Here is an 18,742-nt window from a genome sequence, read left to right on the forward strand (position 1 = left end):
AAACATAAACCCGAGCATGGTGTTTGGGGTTAAACTACCCAAACCTAGGTCGAACTCCAAAAGCTAAACTCTAGCATAATCACGTAGGGAGATTGTTAGTCCAAACGTATACCCTTACACTTTTCCACGCCGGAGCCTAAAAAGGTAAACAATAAGAGGGTAAGCAAAACGCTTAGTGAATGTAATAATTATACACATACATATATAACCTACTTACTTGCAATCACCTACACATTTACCACATACATGCTAGCAATATAATTAGCAAACCATCGCAAAGTATAACGCTAAACCTCCATTACCATAAGCTAGCATAAACAATAGCATATATAACTCGAACAATATAATATGCTACACTACAACACATAACCATGGTTAACCAATAGTACAAGGGAATGATACTCGAATTTCCCATCGGTGTTCATAACAACCATTAGAGTACTTAACACGTCGTATGCTAACCCCACAGTGTAGTGACCCGAACTTTTCCATGTTTATATATATTAATTGAGATTTATATTTACATGATTAAATGTTTCCAACATGTTAAGCAATCAAACTTGTTAAGACTTGATTAATTGAAATATGTTTCATATAGACAATTGACCACCCAAGTTGACCGGTGATTCACGAACGTTAAAACTTGTAAAAACTATATGATGACATATATATGGATATATATATAGTTAACATAATACTATGATAAGTAAACATATCATTATGTATATTAACAATGAACTACATATGTAAAAACAAGACTACTAACTTAATGATTTTTAAACGAGACATATATGTAACGATTATCGTTATAAAGACATTTAATGTATATATATCATATTAAGAGATATTCATACATGATAATATCATGATAATATAATAATTTAAAATCTCATTTGATATTATAAACATTGGGTTAACAACATTTAACAAGATCGTTAACCTAAAGGTTTCAAAACAACACTTACATGTAACGACTAACGATGACTTAACGACTCAGTTAAAATGTATATACATGTAGTGTTTTAATATGTATTTATACACTTTTGAAAGACTTCAATACACTTATCAAAATACTTCTACTTAACAAAAATGCTTACAATTACATCCTCGTTCAGTTTCACCAACAATTCTACTCGTATGCACCCGTATTCGTACTCGTACAATACACAGCTTTTAGATGTATGTACTATTGGTATATACACTCCAATGATCAGCTCTTAGCAGCCCATGTGAGTCACCTAACACATGTGGGAACCATCATTTGGCAACTAGCATGAAATATCTCATAAGATTACAAAAATATGAGTAATCATTCATGACTTATTTACATGAAAACAAAATTACATATCCTTTATATCTAATCCATACACCAACGACCAAAAACACCTACAAACACTTTCATTCTTCAATTTTCTTCATCTAATTGATCTCTCTCAAGTTCTATCTTCAAGTTCTAAGTGTTCTTCATAAATTCTACAAGTTCTAGTTACATAAAATCAAGAATACTTTCAAGTTTGCTAGCTCACTTCCAATCTTGTAAGGTGATCATCCAACCTCAAGAAATCTTTGTTTCTTACAGTAGGTTATCATTCTAATACAAGGTAATAATCATATTCAAACTTTGGTTCAATTTCTATAACTATAACAATCTTATTTCAAGTGATGATCTTACTTGAACTTGTTTTCGTGTCATGATTCTGCTTCAAGAACTTCGAGCCATCCAAGGATCCATTGAAGCTAGATCCATTTTTCTCTTTTCCAGTAGGTTTATCCAAGGAACTTAAGGTAGTAATGATGTTCATAACATCATTCGATTCATACATATAAAGCTATCTTATTCGAAGGTTTAAACTTGTAATTACTAGAACATAGTTTAGTTAATTCTAAACTTGTTCGCAAACAAAAGTTAATCCTTCTAACTTGACTTTTAAAATCAACTAAACACATGTTCTATATCTATATGATATGCTAACTTAATGATTTAAAACCTGGAAACACGAAAAACACCGTAAAACCGGATTTACGCCGTCGTAGTAACACCGCGGGCTGTTTTGGGTTAGTTAATTAAAAACTATGATAAACTTTGATTTAAATTTTGTTATTCTGAGAAAATGATTTTTATTATGAACATGAAACTATATCCAAAAATTATGGTTAAACTCAAAGTGGAAGTATGTTTTCTAAAATGGTCATCTAGACGTCGTTCTTTCGACTGAAATGACTACCTTTACAAAAACGACTTGTAACTTATTTTTCCGACTATAAACCTATACTTTTCTGTTTAGATTCATAAAATAGAGTTCAATATGAAACCATATCAATTTGATTCACTCAAAACGGATTTAAAATGAAGAAGTTATGGGTAAAACAAGATTGGATAATTTTTCTCATTTTAGCTACGTGAAAATTGGTAACAAATCTATTCCAACCATAACTTAATCAACTTGTATTGTATATTATGTAATCTTGAGATACCATAGACAAGTATACAATGTTTCGACCTATCATGTCGACACATCTATATATATTTCGGAACAACCATAGACACTCTATATGTGAATGTTGGAGTTAGCTATACAGGGTTGAGGTTGATTCCAAAATATATATAGTTTGAGTTGTGATCAATACTGAGATACGTATACACTGGGTCGTGGATTGATTCAAGATAATATTTATCGATTTATTTCTGTACATCTAACTGTGGACAACTAGTTGTAGGTTACTAACGAGGACAGCTGACTTAATAAACTTAAAACATCAAAATATATTAAAAGTGTTGTAAATATATTTTGAACATACTTTGATATATATGTATATATTGTTATAGGTTCGTGAATCAACCAGTGGCCAAGTCTTACTTCCCGACGAAGTAAAAATCTGTGAAAGTGAGTTATAGTCCCACTTTTAAAATCTAATATTTTTGGGATGAGAATACATGCAGGTTTTATAAATGATTTACAAAATAGACACAAGTACGTGAAACTACATTCTATGGTTGAATTATCGAAATCGAATATGCCCTTTTTTATTAAGTCTGGTAATCTAAGAATTAGGGAACAGACACCCTAATTGACGCGAATCCTAAAGATAGATCTATTGGGCTTAACAAACCCCATCCAAAGTACCGGATGCTTTAGTACTTCGAAATTTATATCATATCCGAAGGGAGTCCCGGAATGATGGGGATATTCTTATATATGCATCTTGTTAATGTCGGTTACCAGGTGTTCACCATATGAATGATTTTTATCTCTATGTATGGGATGTGTATTGAAATATGAAATCTTGTGGTCTATTATTATGATTTGATATATATAGGTTAAACCTATAACTCACCAACATTTTTGTTGACGTTTTAAGCATGTTTATTCTCAGGTGATTATTAAGAGCTTCCGCTGTCGCATACTTAAATAAGGACGAGAATTGGAGTCCATGCTTGTATGATATTGTGTAAAAACTGCATTCAAGAAACTTATTTTGTTGTAACATATTTGTATTGTAAACCATTATGTAATGGTCGTGTGTAAACAGGATATTTTAGATTATCATTATTTGATAATCTACGTAAAGCTTTTTAAACCTTTATTGATGAAATAAAGGTTATGGTTTGTTTTAAAATGAATGCAGTCTTTGAAAAACGTCTCATATAGAGGTCAAAACCTCGCAACGAAATCAATTAATATGGAACGTTTTTAATCAATAAGAACGGGACATTTCAGTTGGTATCCGAGCGTTGGTCTTAGAGAACCAGAATTTTGCATTAGTGTGTCTTATCGAGTATGTTAGGATGCATTAGTGAGTCTGGACTTCGACCGTGTTTACTTGAAAAATGATTGCTTAACAAATTTTGTTGGAAACTATATATTTTTAACATGTGAATATTATGTGATATATTAATCTCTTAACGCGTTTGATATTATGTGATAGATGTCTACCTCTAGAACAAGTCCCATTGACTCACCTAATAATAATGAAGAGTTAAATGTAAATTGGAATGATTCGTGGACTGATTCACAAGTTCCTGAAGAGGAACCAGAAGAAGAGTCGGAACCGGAAGAAGAATCGGAACCGGAAGAAGAATCGGAACCGGATGAAGAAATAGAACTGGTGGGGGAAATAATAAAACGGTTAAGTAAAAGAAAATCCTCAACCAACCGACCAAGGTTAATTATGGTCAATGGTGTTTCCGCTAAGGAAGCAAAATATTGGGAGGATTACCAATTCTCCGATGAATCGGAATCTGACGAGAATTCCGATGATGTTATAGAAATTACCCCAACTGAATTTAAAAAGGCAAAAGAAAATAATAAGGGAAAGGGCATAAAAATAGAGAAATCTAATTCCAACCCCGATGAACTTTATATGTATCGTCAACCCCCGAAGTCCTTAAGTTGTAACAATGACCCGGGAACCTCTAAACCACCAGGTTTTTCTAAACCAATGTGGATAACGACGGCTCGTATTAGGGGAACATCATATATCCCTAGAAACTTGGCAAAACGAACCAAAACCGAAGAAGAAGAAACAAGCGAGTCGGAATAAGATAGTTGTATTCGTGTGGTGTAATATATGTAATATAGTATGCTTATGCTTTATGATATATGTAAAAATTGCTTGTATTAATAAGTATTTTTTTTATGAATCTAACTCTTGTCTATTTTACAGTATAAAAACACAAAATGGATAGACAACCCAATATTTTAAGAGACCTACCCGGAGACATGATTGATGAAATCTTGTCTAAAGTCGGTCAGAATTCTTCGGCGCAACTATTTAAGGCGAGATCAGTTTGTAAGACATTCGAAGAACGTTCTAAGAATGTCTTGGTTTATAAGAGACTTTCATTTGAAAGATGGGGGATATCACATTGGGAAACCCATAAGTTACGATGTGTTTCCTTTGACGCATATATTGCGGGGAACCCAAATGCTATTTTACGCAACGGGTTAAGAAATTATTTTGACTCAATATATCCGAATATTGGACTTCGTGATTTAGAAAAAAGCGGCTAACATGCAACATAAAGAAGCATGTTATGCTTACGGATTAGTAATGTTCGCTTCTCACCAAAGTGAGAACAAGAACATCGGGCTACAACTATTAAACAAAACGTTTCCACAAGTGACGGAGTCGGTAATTGGGGTAAGAAATGAGGTTTTTAGATTGTTACGGGACTGTTGGACATTACGTAACCCTCGTCCCTTTGACGACGTTACAACACGCTGTCTTATCAACGGCCATAACGGTTATGTTCCACAAGACCAAGGATGGGAAGTAGTCCTAGTAAAACCAGAATGCATGACTTGTTTCTGGACGTATGAATTACGTGTCTTTATTGCCTTTGCTGAACGACTTGTGTACTAGCTAGAATTATCTTCACAACTATCTTGTATCAAAGTTATTGTGTGCTATATTTCATGCTTTATGTAAAATAAGCGGTATTGTAAGTTTGTAAAATATTGTATAAAAGTTTGAACGCGAAATATTATTATAATCAGTTTTTCATATAGAATTGTAGTAGTTGAATTGTATATTAGCTACTAAGTATGAACTTAACGGGTAGTTACTACCCGAATTTAAACTTATAAAACGCTAATATGAAGAAAAAGCTTTTATAAATGAGTTCATATTATGCTACGAAATACTATTAACTACTCTTAATATTCTGTATGATTAACTTGTTCCATTTGACTATTTTGAAGGAAATGGCACCGACTACTCGACACACCGTGAATATGAATGAAGAGGAATTCCGTACTTTTCTAGCTTCAAACATAGCCGCAGTATAGGCTGCGCTACATACCAACAATAACCTTAGATCTAGCAGTACAGGAAATCGTGTAGGATGCACCTACAAAGAATTCATTGCCTGCAAACCTTTGGAATTTGATGGAACCGAAGGATCGATCGGGTTGAAACGGTGGACCTAGAAGGTCGAATCGGTGTTTGCCATAAGTAAGTGTACTGAAGAGGATAAAGTGAAGTACGCTACGCATACCTTCACAGGTTCTGCGTTAACATGGTGGAATACCTATCTAGAGCAAGTGGGACAAGATGATGCGTACGCACTACCGTGGTCAGCATTCAAGCACTTGATGAACGAGAAGTACCGTCCCAGAACCGAGGTCAATAAGCTCAAGACAGAACTTAGAGGGTTACGAACCCAAGGATTTGATATTACCACGTACGAAAGACGATTCACAGAATTGTGCCTATTGTGTCCGGGAGCATTCGAAGATGAGGAAGAGAAGATCGACGCGTTTGTGAAAGGATTACCGAAAAGAATCCAAGAAGATATAAGTTCACACGAACCCGCCTCCATACAACAGGCATGTAGAATGGCTCACAAACTAGTGAACCAGATTGAAGAAAGAATTAAAGAACAGACTGCTGAAGAGGCCAATGTGAAGCAAGTCAAAAGAAAGTGGGAGGAAAACGGTGATAAGAATCACCAATACAACAACAGCAATTACAACAATAATCGCAACAATTATCCCAACAATCGCAACACCAATCGCAACTACAACAAACGGCCCAACAACAACAACAACAACAACAATAGCAACTTCAACAATCATCCCAACAACAATAATAACCGTAACAACAACAACAATCAGAAGCAGCTATGCCAAAGGTGTGAAAAGTATCACTCGGGGTTCTGCACCAAATTTTGCAATAAGTGTAAAAGAAATGGTCATAGCGCGGCGAAGTGTGAGGTCTACGGACCAGGGGTTAATAGAACGAAAGGAACAAATGGTGTCGGAACGAGTAATGGTGGAGCAAGTAGTGTCGGAGCAAGTTATGCCAATGTAGTTTGTTATAAATGTGGAAAACCAGGCCACATTATTAGAAATTGCCCGAACCAGGAGAACACGAATGGACAAGGCCGCGGAAGAGTTTTCAATATTAATGCGGCAGAGGCACAGGAAGACCCGGAGCTTGTTACGGGTACGTTTCTTATTGACAATAAATCTGCTTACGTTTTATTTGATTCGGGTGCGGATAGAAGCTATATGAGTAGAGATTTTTGTGCTAAATTAAGCTGTCCATTGACGCCTTTGGATAGTAAATTTTTACTCGAATTAGCAAATGGTAAATTAATTTCAGCAGATAATATATGTCGGAATCGAGAAATTAAACTGGTTAGCGAAACATTTAAGATTGATTTGATACCAGTAGAGTTAGGGAGTTTTGATGTGATAATCGGTATGGACTGGTTGAAAGAAGTGAAAGCAGAGATCGTTTGTTACAAAAATGCAATTCGCATTATACGAGAAAAAGGAAAACCCTTAATGGTGTACGGAGAAAAGGGCAACACGAAGCTACATCTTATTAGTAATTTGAAGGCACAAAAACTAATAAGAAAAGGTTGCTATGCTGTTCTAGCACACGTCGAGAAAGTACAAACTGAAGAAAAGAGCATCAATGATGTTCCCATCGCAAAAGAATTTCCCGATGTATTTCCGAAAGAATTACCGGGATTACCCCCACATCGATCCGTTGAATTTCAAATAGATCTTGTACCAGGAGCTGCACCAATAGCTCGTGCTCCTTACAGACTAGCACCCAGCGAGATGAAAGAACTGCAAAGCCAATTACAAGAACTTTTAGAGCGTGGTTTCATTCGACCAAGCACATCACCGTGGGGAGCTCCTGTTTTGTTTGTCAAGAAGAAAGATGGTACATTCAGGTTGTGTATCGACTACCGAGAGTTGAACAAACTTACCATCAAGAACCGCTACCCACTACCGAGAATCGACGACTTATTTGATCAACTACAAGGCTCGTCTGTTTATTCAAAGATTGACTTACGTTCCGGGTATCATCAAATGCGGGTGAAAGAAGATGATATTCCAAAGACTGCTTTCAGAATACGTTACGGTCATTACGAGTTTATGGTCATGCCGTTTGGTTTAACTAATGCACCAGCTGTGTTCATGGACCTTATGAACCGAGTGTGTGGACCATACCTTGACAAGTTTGTCATTGTTTTCATTGATGACATACTTATTTACTCAAAGAATGACCAAGAACACGGTGAACATTTGAGAAAGGTGTTAGAAGTATTGAGGAAGGAAGAATTGTACGCTAAGTTTTCAAAGTGTGCATTTTGGTTGGAAGAAGTTCAATTCCTCGGTCACATAGTGAACAAAGAAGGTATTAAGGTGGATTCGGCAAAGATAGACACTGTTGAAAAGTGGGAAACCCCGAAAACTCCGAAACACATACGCCAGTTTTTAGGACTAGCTGTTTACTACAGAAGGTTCATCCAAGACTTTTCCAGAATAGCAAAACCCTTGACTGCATTAACGCATAAAGGGAAGAAATTTGAATGGAAGGATGAACAAGAGAAAGCGTTTCAGTTATTGAAGAAAAAGCTAACTATGGCACCTATATTGTCATTGCCTGAATGGAATGATGATTTTGTGATTTATTGTGATGCATCAAAGCAAGGTCTCGGTTGTGTATTAATGCAACGAACGAAGGTGATTGCTTATGCGTCTAGACAATTGAAGATTCACGAACAAAATTATACGACGCATGATTTGGAATTAGGAGCGGTTGTTTTTGCATTAAAGACTTGGAGGCACTACTTATATGGGGTCAAAAGTATTATATATACCGACCACAAAAGTCTTCAACACATATTTAATCAGAAACAACTGAATATGAGGCAGCGTAGGTGGATTGAATTGTTGAATGATTACGACTTTGAGATTCGTTACCACCCGGGGAAGGCAAATGTGGTAGCCGATGCCTTGAGCAGGAAGGACAGAGAACCCATTCAAGTAAAATCTATGAATATAATGATTCATAATAACCTTACTACTCAAATAAAGGAGGCGCAACAAGGAGTTTTAAAAAAGGGAAATTTAAAGGATGAAATACCCAAAGGATCGGAGAAGCATCTTAATATTCGGGAAGACGGAACCCGGTATAGGGCTGAAAGGATTTGGGTACCAAAATTTGGAGATATGAGAGAAATGGTACTTAGAGAAGCTCATAAAACCAGATACTCAATACATCCTGGAACGGGAAAGATGTACAAGGATCTCAAGAAACATTTTTGGTGGCCGGGTATGAAAGCCGATGTTGCTAAATACGTAGGAGAATGTTTGACGTGTTCTAAAGTCAAAGCTGAGCATCAGAAACCATCAGGTCTACTTCAACAACCCGAAATCCCAGAATGGAAATGGGAAAACATTACCATGGATTTCATCACTAAATTGCCAAGGACTGCAAGTGGTTTTGATACTATTTGGGTAATAGTTGATCGTCTCACCAAATCAGCACACTTCCTGCCAATAAGAGAAGATGAGAAGATGGAAAAGTTAGCACGACTGTATTTGAAGGAAGTCGTCTCCAGACATGGAATACCAATCTCTATTATCTCTGATAGGGATGGTAGATTTATTTCAAGATTCTGGCAGACATTACAGCAAGCATTAGGAACTCGTCTAGACATGAGTACTGCCTATCATCCACAAACTGATGGGCAGAGCGAAAGGACGATACAAACGCTTGAAGACATGCTACGAGCATGTGTTATTGATTTCGGAAACAGTTGGGATCGACATCTACCATTAGCAGAATTTTCCTACAACAACAGCTACCATTCAAGCATTGAGATGGCGCCGTTTGAAGCACTTTATGGTAGAAAGTGCAGGTCTCCAATTTGTTGGAGTGAAGTGGGGGATAGACAGATTACGGGTCCTGAGATTATACAAGAAACTACCGAGAAGATCATCCAAATTCAACAACGGTTGAAAACCGCCCAAAGTCGACAAAAGAGCTACGCTGACATTAAAAGAAAAGATATAGAATTTGAAATTGGAGAGATGGTCATGCTTAAAGTTGCACCTTGGAAAGGCGTTGTTCGATTTGGTAAACGAGGGAAATTAAATCCAAGGTATATTGGACCATTCAAGATTATTGATCGTGTCGGACCAGTAGCTTACCGACTAGAGTTACCTCAACAACTCGCGGCTGTACATAACACTTTCCACGTCTCGAATTTGAAGAAATGTTTTGCTAAAGAAGATCTCACTATTCCGTTAGATGAAATCCAAATCAACGAAAAACTTCAATTCATCGAAGAACCCGTCGAAATAATGGATCGTGAGGTTAAAAGACTTAAGCAAAACAAGATACCAATTGTTAAGGTTCGATGGAATGCTCGTAGAGGACCCGAGTTCACCTGGGAGCGTGAAGATCAGATGAAGAAGAAATACCCACATCTATTTCCAGAAGATTCGTCAACACCTTCAACAGCTTAAAATTTCGGGACGAAATTTATTTAACGGGTAGGTACTGTAGTGACCCGAACTTTTCCATGTTTATATATATTAATTGAGATTTATATTTACATGATTAAATGTTTCCAACATGTTAAGCAATCAAACTTGTTAAGACTTGATTAATTGAAATATGTTTCATATAGACAATTGACCACCCAAGTTGACCGGTGATTCACGAACGTTAAAACTTGTAAAAACTATATGATGACATATATATGGATATATATATATAGTTAACATAATACTATGATAAGTAAACATATCATTAAGTATATTAACAATGAACTACATATGTAAAAACAAGACTACTAACTTAATGATTTTTAAACGAGACATATATGTAACGATTATCGTTGTAAAGACATTTAATGTATATATATCATATTAAGAGATATTCATACATGATAATATCATGATAATATAATAATTTAAAATCTCATTTGATATTATAAACATTGGGTTAACAACATTTAACAAGATCGTTAACCTAAAGGTTTCAAAACAACACTTACATGTAACGACTAACGATGACTTAACGACTCAGTTAAAATGTATATACATGTAGTGTTTTAATATGTATTTATACACTTTTGAAAGACTTCAATACACTTATCAAAATACTTCTACTTAACAAAAATGCTTACAATTACATCCTCGTTCAGTTTCATCAACAATTCTACTCGTATGCACCCGTATTCGTACTCGTACAATACACAGCTTTTAGATGTATGTACTATTGGTATATACACTCCAATGATCAGCTCTTAGCAGCCCATGTGAGTCACCTAACACATGTGGGAACCATCATTTAGCAACTAGCATGAAATATCTCATAAGATTACAAAAATATGAGTAATCATTCATGACTTATTTACATGAAAACAAAATTACATATCCTTTATATCTAATCCATACACCAACGACCAAAAACACCTACAAACACTTTCATTCTTCAATTTTCTTCATCTAATTGATCTCTCTCAAGTTCTATCTTCAAGTTCTAAGTGTTCTTCATAAATTCTACAAGTTCTAGTTACATAAAATCAAGAATACTTTCAAGTTTGCTAGCTCACTTCCAATCTTGTAAGGTGATCATCCAACCTCAAGAAATCATTGTTTCTTACAGTAGGTTATCATTCTAATACAAGGTAATAATCATATTCAAACTTTGGTTCAATTTCTATAACTATAACAATCTTATTTCAAGTGATGATCTTACTTGAACTTGTTTTCGTGTCATGATTCTGCTTCAAGAACTTCGAGCCATCCAAGGATCCATTGAAGCTAGATCCATTTTTCTCTTTTCCAGTAGGTTTATCCAAGGAACTTAAGGTAGTAATGATGTTCATAACATCATTCGATTCATACATATAAAGCTATCTTATTCGAAGGTTTAAACTTGTAATCACTAGAACATAGTTTAGTTAATTCTAAACTTGTTCGCAAACAAAAGTTAATCCTTCTAACTTGACTTTTAAAATCAACTAAACACATGTTCTATATCTATATGATATGCTAACTTAATGATTTAAAACCTGGAAACACGAAAAACACCGTAAAACCGGATTTACGCCGTCGTAGTAACACCGCGGGCTGTTTTGGGTTAGTTAATTAAAAACTATGATAAACTTTGATTTAAAAGTTGTTATTCTGAGAAAATGATTTTTATTATGAACATGAAACTATATCCAAAAATTATGGTTAAACTCAAAGTGGAAGTATGTTTTCTAAAATGGTCATCTAGACGTCGTTCTTTCGACTGAAATGACTACCTTTACCAAAACGATTTGTAACTTATTTTTCCGACTATAAACCTATACTTTTCTGTTTAGATTCATAAAATAGAGTTCAATATGAAACCATAGCAATTTGATTCACTCAAAACGGATTTAAAATGAAGAAGTTATGGGTAAAACAAGATTGGATAATTTTTCTCATTTTAGCTACGTGAAAATTGGTAACAAATCTATTCCAACCATAACTTAATCAACTTGTATTGTATATTATGTAATCTTGAGATACCATAGACAAGTATACAATGTTTCGACCTATCATGTCGACACATCTATATATATTTCGGAACAACCATAGACACTCTATATGTGAATGTTGGAGTTAGCTATACAGGGTTGAGGTTGATTCCAAAATATATATAGTTTGAGTTGTGATCAATACTGAGATACGTATACACTGGGTCGTGGATTGATTCAAGATAATATTTATCGATTTATTTCTGTACATCTAACTGTGGACAACTAGTTGTAGGTTACTAACGAGGACAGCTGACTTAATAAACTTAAAACATCAAAATATATTAAAAGTGTTGTAAATATATTTTGAACATACTTTGATATATATGTATATATTGTTATAGGTTCGTGAATCAACCAGTGGCCAAGTCTTACTTCCCGACGAAGTAAAAATCTGTGAAAGTGAGTTATAGTCCCACTTTTAAAATCTAATATTTTTGGGATGAGAATACATGCAGGTTTTATAAATGATTTACAAAATAGACACAAGTACGTGAAACTACATTCTATGGTTGAATTATCGAAATCGAATATGCCCTTTTTTATTAAGTCTGGTAATCTAAGAATTAGGGAACAGAAACCCTAATTGACGCGAATCCTAAAGATAGATCTATTGGGCTTAACAAACCCCATCCAAAGTACCGGATGCTTTAGTACTTCGAAATTTATATCATATCCGAAGGGTGTCCCGGAATGATGGGGATATTCTTATATATGCATCTTGTTAATGTCGGTTACCAGGTGTTCACCATATGAATGATTTTTATCTCTATGTATGGGATGTGTATTGAAATATAAAATCTTGTGGTCTATTATTATGATTTGATATATATAGGTTAAACCTATAACTCACCAACATTTTTGTTGACGTTTTAAGCATGTTTATTCTCAGGTGATTATTAAGAGCTTCCGCTGTCGCATACTTAAATAAGGACGAGAATTGGAGTCCATGCTTGTATGATATTGTGTAAAAACTGCATTCAAGAAACTTATTTTGTTGTAACATATTTGTATTGTAAACCATTATGTAATGGTCGTGTGTAAACAGGATATTTTAGATTATCATTATTTGATAATCTACGTAAAGCTTTTTAAACCTTTATTGATGAAATAAAGGTTATGGTTTGTTTTAAAATGAATGCAGTCTTTGAAAAACGTCTCATATAGAGGTCAAAACCTCGCAACGAAATCAATTAATATGGAACGTTTTTAATCAATAAGAACGGGACATTTCAGTTGGTATCCGAGCGTTGGTCTTAGAGAACCAGAATTTTGCATTAGTGTGTCTTATCGAGTATGTTAGGATGCATTAGTGAGTCTGGACTTCGACCGTGTTTACTTGAAAAATGATTGCTTAACAAATTTTGTTGGAAACTATATATTTTTAACATGTGAATATTATGTGATATATTAATCTCTTAACGCGTTTGATATTATGTGATAGATGTCTACCTCTAGAACAAGTCCCATTGACTCACCTAATAATAATGAAGAGTTAAATGTAAATTGGAATGATTCGTGGACTGATTCACAAGTTCCTGAAGAGGAACCAGAAGAAGAGTCGGAACCGGAAGAAGAATCGGAACCGGAAGAAGAATCGGAACCGGATGAAGAAATAGAACCGGTGGGGGAAATAATAAAACGGTTAAGTAAAAGAAAATCCTCAACCAACCGACCAAGGTTAATTATGGTCAATGGTGTTTCCGCTAAGGAAGCAAAATATTGGGAGGATTACCAATTCTCCGATGAATCGGAATCTGACGAGAATTCCGATGATGTTATAGAAATTACCCCAACTGAATTTAAAAAGGCAAAAGAAAATAATAAGGGAAAGGGCATAAAAATGGGTTTTATGTTCATCATTTACCCAAACAATAACTCTTTAATAAATCAAAGTCAGGAAAATCAAGGTTAGGACATACCACCACTATCAAAACATAGCTAGTGACTAGATGAACAACTTTAACGCTTGCACTTTAACTCGAAATAAGCTTCTTCCTTCTTTATTTGAGCTTTCTCTCTCTTAAATGGGTTCTCTCTCTAAAATTGAAGTTGAGGGGATAAGGTTGGTGTGAGGGGAGTAAATGACACCTTGGAAATGATCTTGTAGCCTTAAATTCGTTCTCCAAGTGAAAATACCAAAATGCCCTTCTTTAATTTAAATAAACAAGGAGTTTCCACCTGACGCCCGCCGCGCCACGACCTAAAGGGCCGCACCGCGGCCCCATGCTGAAACAGAAGCCGCCAGCTTTTTATTATATACACAATTATGTACCATTCGGAGTTGGGTCTTGCAACTCTCCCCCACTTGACTCGGATTGCGTCCTCACAATCCAAGCCGCATGGCAAGCAGGAAGATACACCAAAACAAACTCTTCGGATTCCCATGTGAACTCGGAACCCTTTCGATGACGCCGTTGGACTTTAAAAGTACTCACCTCCTTATTACGCAACATTTTGATCTTCTCATCAAGAATGGCAATCGGTTCCTCCACATACTCTAACTTGTTATTCAACGAAATCTCATCCAACGGTACCCACGTCGAGTCATCCGCAAGACACTTACGCAGATGGGAAACATGGAATGTGTTATGGATTCCCGCAAGCTCTTCGGGTAACTCTAGTCTATAAGCAACCTCACCAACATGAGCCAAAACTTTGAAAGGCCCAATAAACCGAGGAGCTAACTTTCCCCGTTTTCGAAACCGAATAACACATTTCCATGGTGAAACCTTAAGCATCACCATGTCACCTTCTTGGAACTCAATCAGTCGCCTTCGTTTCTCGACATAAGATTTTTGTCTATCTTGCGCCGCCTTAAGTCGAGTCTGAATCATCTGAATCTTACTATTCGTCTCTAAAACCAAATTGGTACTCCCGATTTCTCTTTGTCCCACCCCTCCCCAACAAATAGGAGTTCGACACCTACGCCCATAAAGCATCTCATACGGTGGCATTCCAATACTAGCATGATAGCTATTGTTGTACGAGAATTCCACCAAGTGTTCATCCCAACTTGCACCGAAATCAATATCACACGCCCGTAACATATCCTCAAATGTTTGATTCGTACGCTCAGTTTGACCGTCCTTTTGAGGATGATACGCCGTGCTCATCTTCAATTGAGTGCCCATATCTTCATGAAACTTATTCCAAAATCGAGACGTGAAACAAGTGTCTCGATCCAAAACAATAGATATAGGAACCCCATGCCTCGATATCACCTCCTTGATAAACAACTTAGACAAAGTCTCCGACGATATCGTTTCCCGAATAGGAAGAAACAATGCACTTTTTGTCAACCGATCAACTATCACCCAAATCGTATCAAAATGAGTTCTCGCCATCTTTGGTAACTTTGTAATGAAATCCATGGTAATGTGCTCTCATTTCCATTTCGAAATTTCTAATGGTTGTAACATACCATACGAATTTTGGTGTTTGGCCTTAACTTGCAAACACGTGACGCATTATTCAACATGCTTAACAACATCACGTTTCATGTCGGGCCACCAATACTCTTTCTTTAAATCAAGGTACATCTTCGTCGCACCCGGATGAATGGAATATTTTGACTTATGTGCTTCATCAAGTAGCACTTTTCGGTAATCTCCCATTCTAGGCACCCACACTCTTCCTTGAAAGGTCAACAAACCATGCGGGCCAAAGGTAATAGACTCCGTTTACCCCATGATTCGTTCTTCATGTTTGTTGTTAACAAAAGCTTCAATTTGAATCTCACCGAGTTTCACAAGATGGGCTCATTAAACTACAAACTGCGTTCCTATACCTTTCAGCAACACCAAAACTGGAGCTTGACACAACTTCTCTTTCAACAATTGGAAAGCAATTTCTTGCTCGTTCTCCCAATTAAACCTCACGTTCTTCCTTGTCAACTTTGTTAATGGAGAAGCGATCTTAGAAAAGTCTTGGATAAACCGACAATAATAACCGGAAAATCCGAGAAAACTTCGAATTTTCGTAGGAGTAGTCGGTTGTTCCCAACTCTTCACCGTCTCTATCTTCCCCGGATCTACTTGAATACCTTCTTTGTTCACAATATGGCCAAGGAATTGCACTTCCCTTAGCCAAAACTCACACTTGGAGAATTTAGCATACAACTTCTCCTTCCGCAACTTCTTCAACACTTCGCGCAAATGATGTTCATCTTCCTTCATACTCTTAGAATAGACAAGTATGTCGTCAATGAACACAATTACTGACTTTTTCAATATAGGTTGGTACACTCAGTTCATAAGATCTATGAACGCCGCCGGTGCATTCGTAAAACCAAAAGGCATAACTACAAACTCAAAATGCCCGTAGCGAGTTCGAAAAGCTGTTTTCTCTATATCTTCCTCACGGACCCGCACTTGGTGATAGCCGAACCGTAAGTCAATTTTAGAAAAATACGTCGCACCTTGAAGTTGGTCAAACAAATCGTCAATCCGAGGCAATGGATAACGATTCTTGATCGTCACTTTGTTCAACTCCCGATAATCGATCCACGTCCGCATACTACCATCTTTCTTCTTCACGAATAAAATCAGAGCACCCCATGGCGAAGCACACGGTCGAATAAAATCCTTTTCAAGCAACTCTTGGGTTTGATTCAACAACTCTTGCATTTCTGTTGGTACTGAACGATAAGGAGTTTTAGCAATGGGAGTAGCCCCCGGAACCAACTCAATGCGAAATTCAACTTGTCTTTCTGCCGGAACACCGGTAACTCATTCGAAAAAATTCTTCGAATTCATTAATCACCGGAATTTCACGAATGGATGGTGGCTCTTCATGAGTATCAACTACATAGGCAAGAAAAGCCATGCCAACCCTACTAAGAAAACGACGTGCTTGTGCATAAGTGCATAATGGCACAAGTCTTCTTCGTTTCTCGCCATGAATAATTAACTCTCCCCCACTTGGGGTCTTTACACGAATGAACTTTTCGTGGCATGCAATATCGGCTCTATAACGATCGAGCCAATCCATACCCACGACAATATCAAACTCACCCAAAGTCATCGGAATGAGATCGATTTTAAACGTTTCAGTACCAAACACAACATTGCAATCTTTACACACGCTAACCCCTAGCATCGTCTTACCATCCGCGATTTCAACTTCTACCAGATGACTCAACTTAGCTAGTGGTTTATTGTAACAGACTAAAACCGGGGTTAGAAGTAACATTACTTAATTGCCTTTAGGTTTATATTTGTGTTTAAATATGCTTTTATTTTAATAATATGTGTATTGTTAATTGAATATGTGGTTAAGACCAGTTTGTGACAAGGGTCACAGAAATGGTTCGTTTGTTGAATTTGGACTCTTTTAGGGTTGCCAAATTAAGTACAAAAGATATTAGATAACTGATAAATACCCGTGTGTTGTAGGGTATGGGTTTTAATAACCCATTTAGAGTGTAATTTGATTCTTTCTTCCCATTTTTAGATAATTCTCAAATAAGAACGTACCTAATCTTCATCATCTCAATCCATAAATTGATCCAAGCTTGAAATTGGTTTGTGAAGCTTTAGGAACTGAATTATATCATCCTTGTAAGCATTTATCCAGGTTAGCATGCTTGAATTCGTGGTTTAATTATTAAGAATTGGGTTTTGAGTGTAAAATAGGTTTTTGATGAATATGAGCTTGAATCTTCATGATTTGTGTTTGTTATGCTTAATTGATATTAGAAATAGTTGCTATATAGTTTATATGATGTTTTTCAAGTGGTTTTGGTGTTAGAACTTGCAAAAATCAAGATTTGGAGTCAAAAACGCGAAAAACAGCGAGCTGGAGCTGTTCATCAGCTCCCACGCATTAGAGAGCTCAACCACGCGGTTGAGCATGTGTTTGAGGGCTCAATCATGTGGTTGAGGGCTCAACCGCACGTTTGAGGTCTCAGCCACGCGGTTGAGCACTGGTCAGCTTTTGGTAAAATTGAAAAGGGCGTAACTTTCAAACCGTAACTCCATTTTTGATGAATAAACTATCGTTGGAATCATATTGAGGTGTAATTTACAATGATAAGGTGTTACGAAGCTGGATAAAAATTTATTTTGGTCATAAAAAGGTTTTTAGGGTGTATGCCTTGTTTTGCACACATGTGAATGTTGTTATTGATTGAATTTATGATGTAGACTTGTCATATAGTGAATACATGATTGTATGTATTAAATTACAGTATGTATTGATGTTTTATGTGTGCATTTTGGGTTCAAACCCGTCTAAACAGTTGCTTCTATGGTTCTTCAGCACTCGCACGAGTGAGTCGTCACTTGTACGGTTGGGGCTGTCAACCATGTGCTGAACCGTGCGAGTGAGTGGTTAAGGAGAACTATTGTTTTGGTTAAGTTGATACGTATGGTTAAGATGTGACTTGTGTGAGTCACTGGTCACTCGTATGGC

Source organism: Rutidosis leptorrhynchoides, chromosome 7 (genome assembly GCF_046630445.1).
Source record: "Rutidosis leptorrhynchoides isolate AG116_Rl617_1_P2 chromosome 7, CSIRO_AGI_Rlap_v1, whole genome shotgun sequence".
NCBI classification, from domain to species: Eukaryota; Viridiplantae; Streptophyta; class Magnoliopsida; order Asterales; family Asteraceae; genus Rutidosis; species Rutidosis leptorrhynchoides.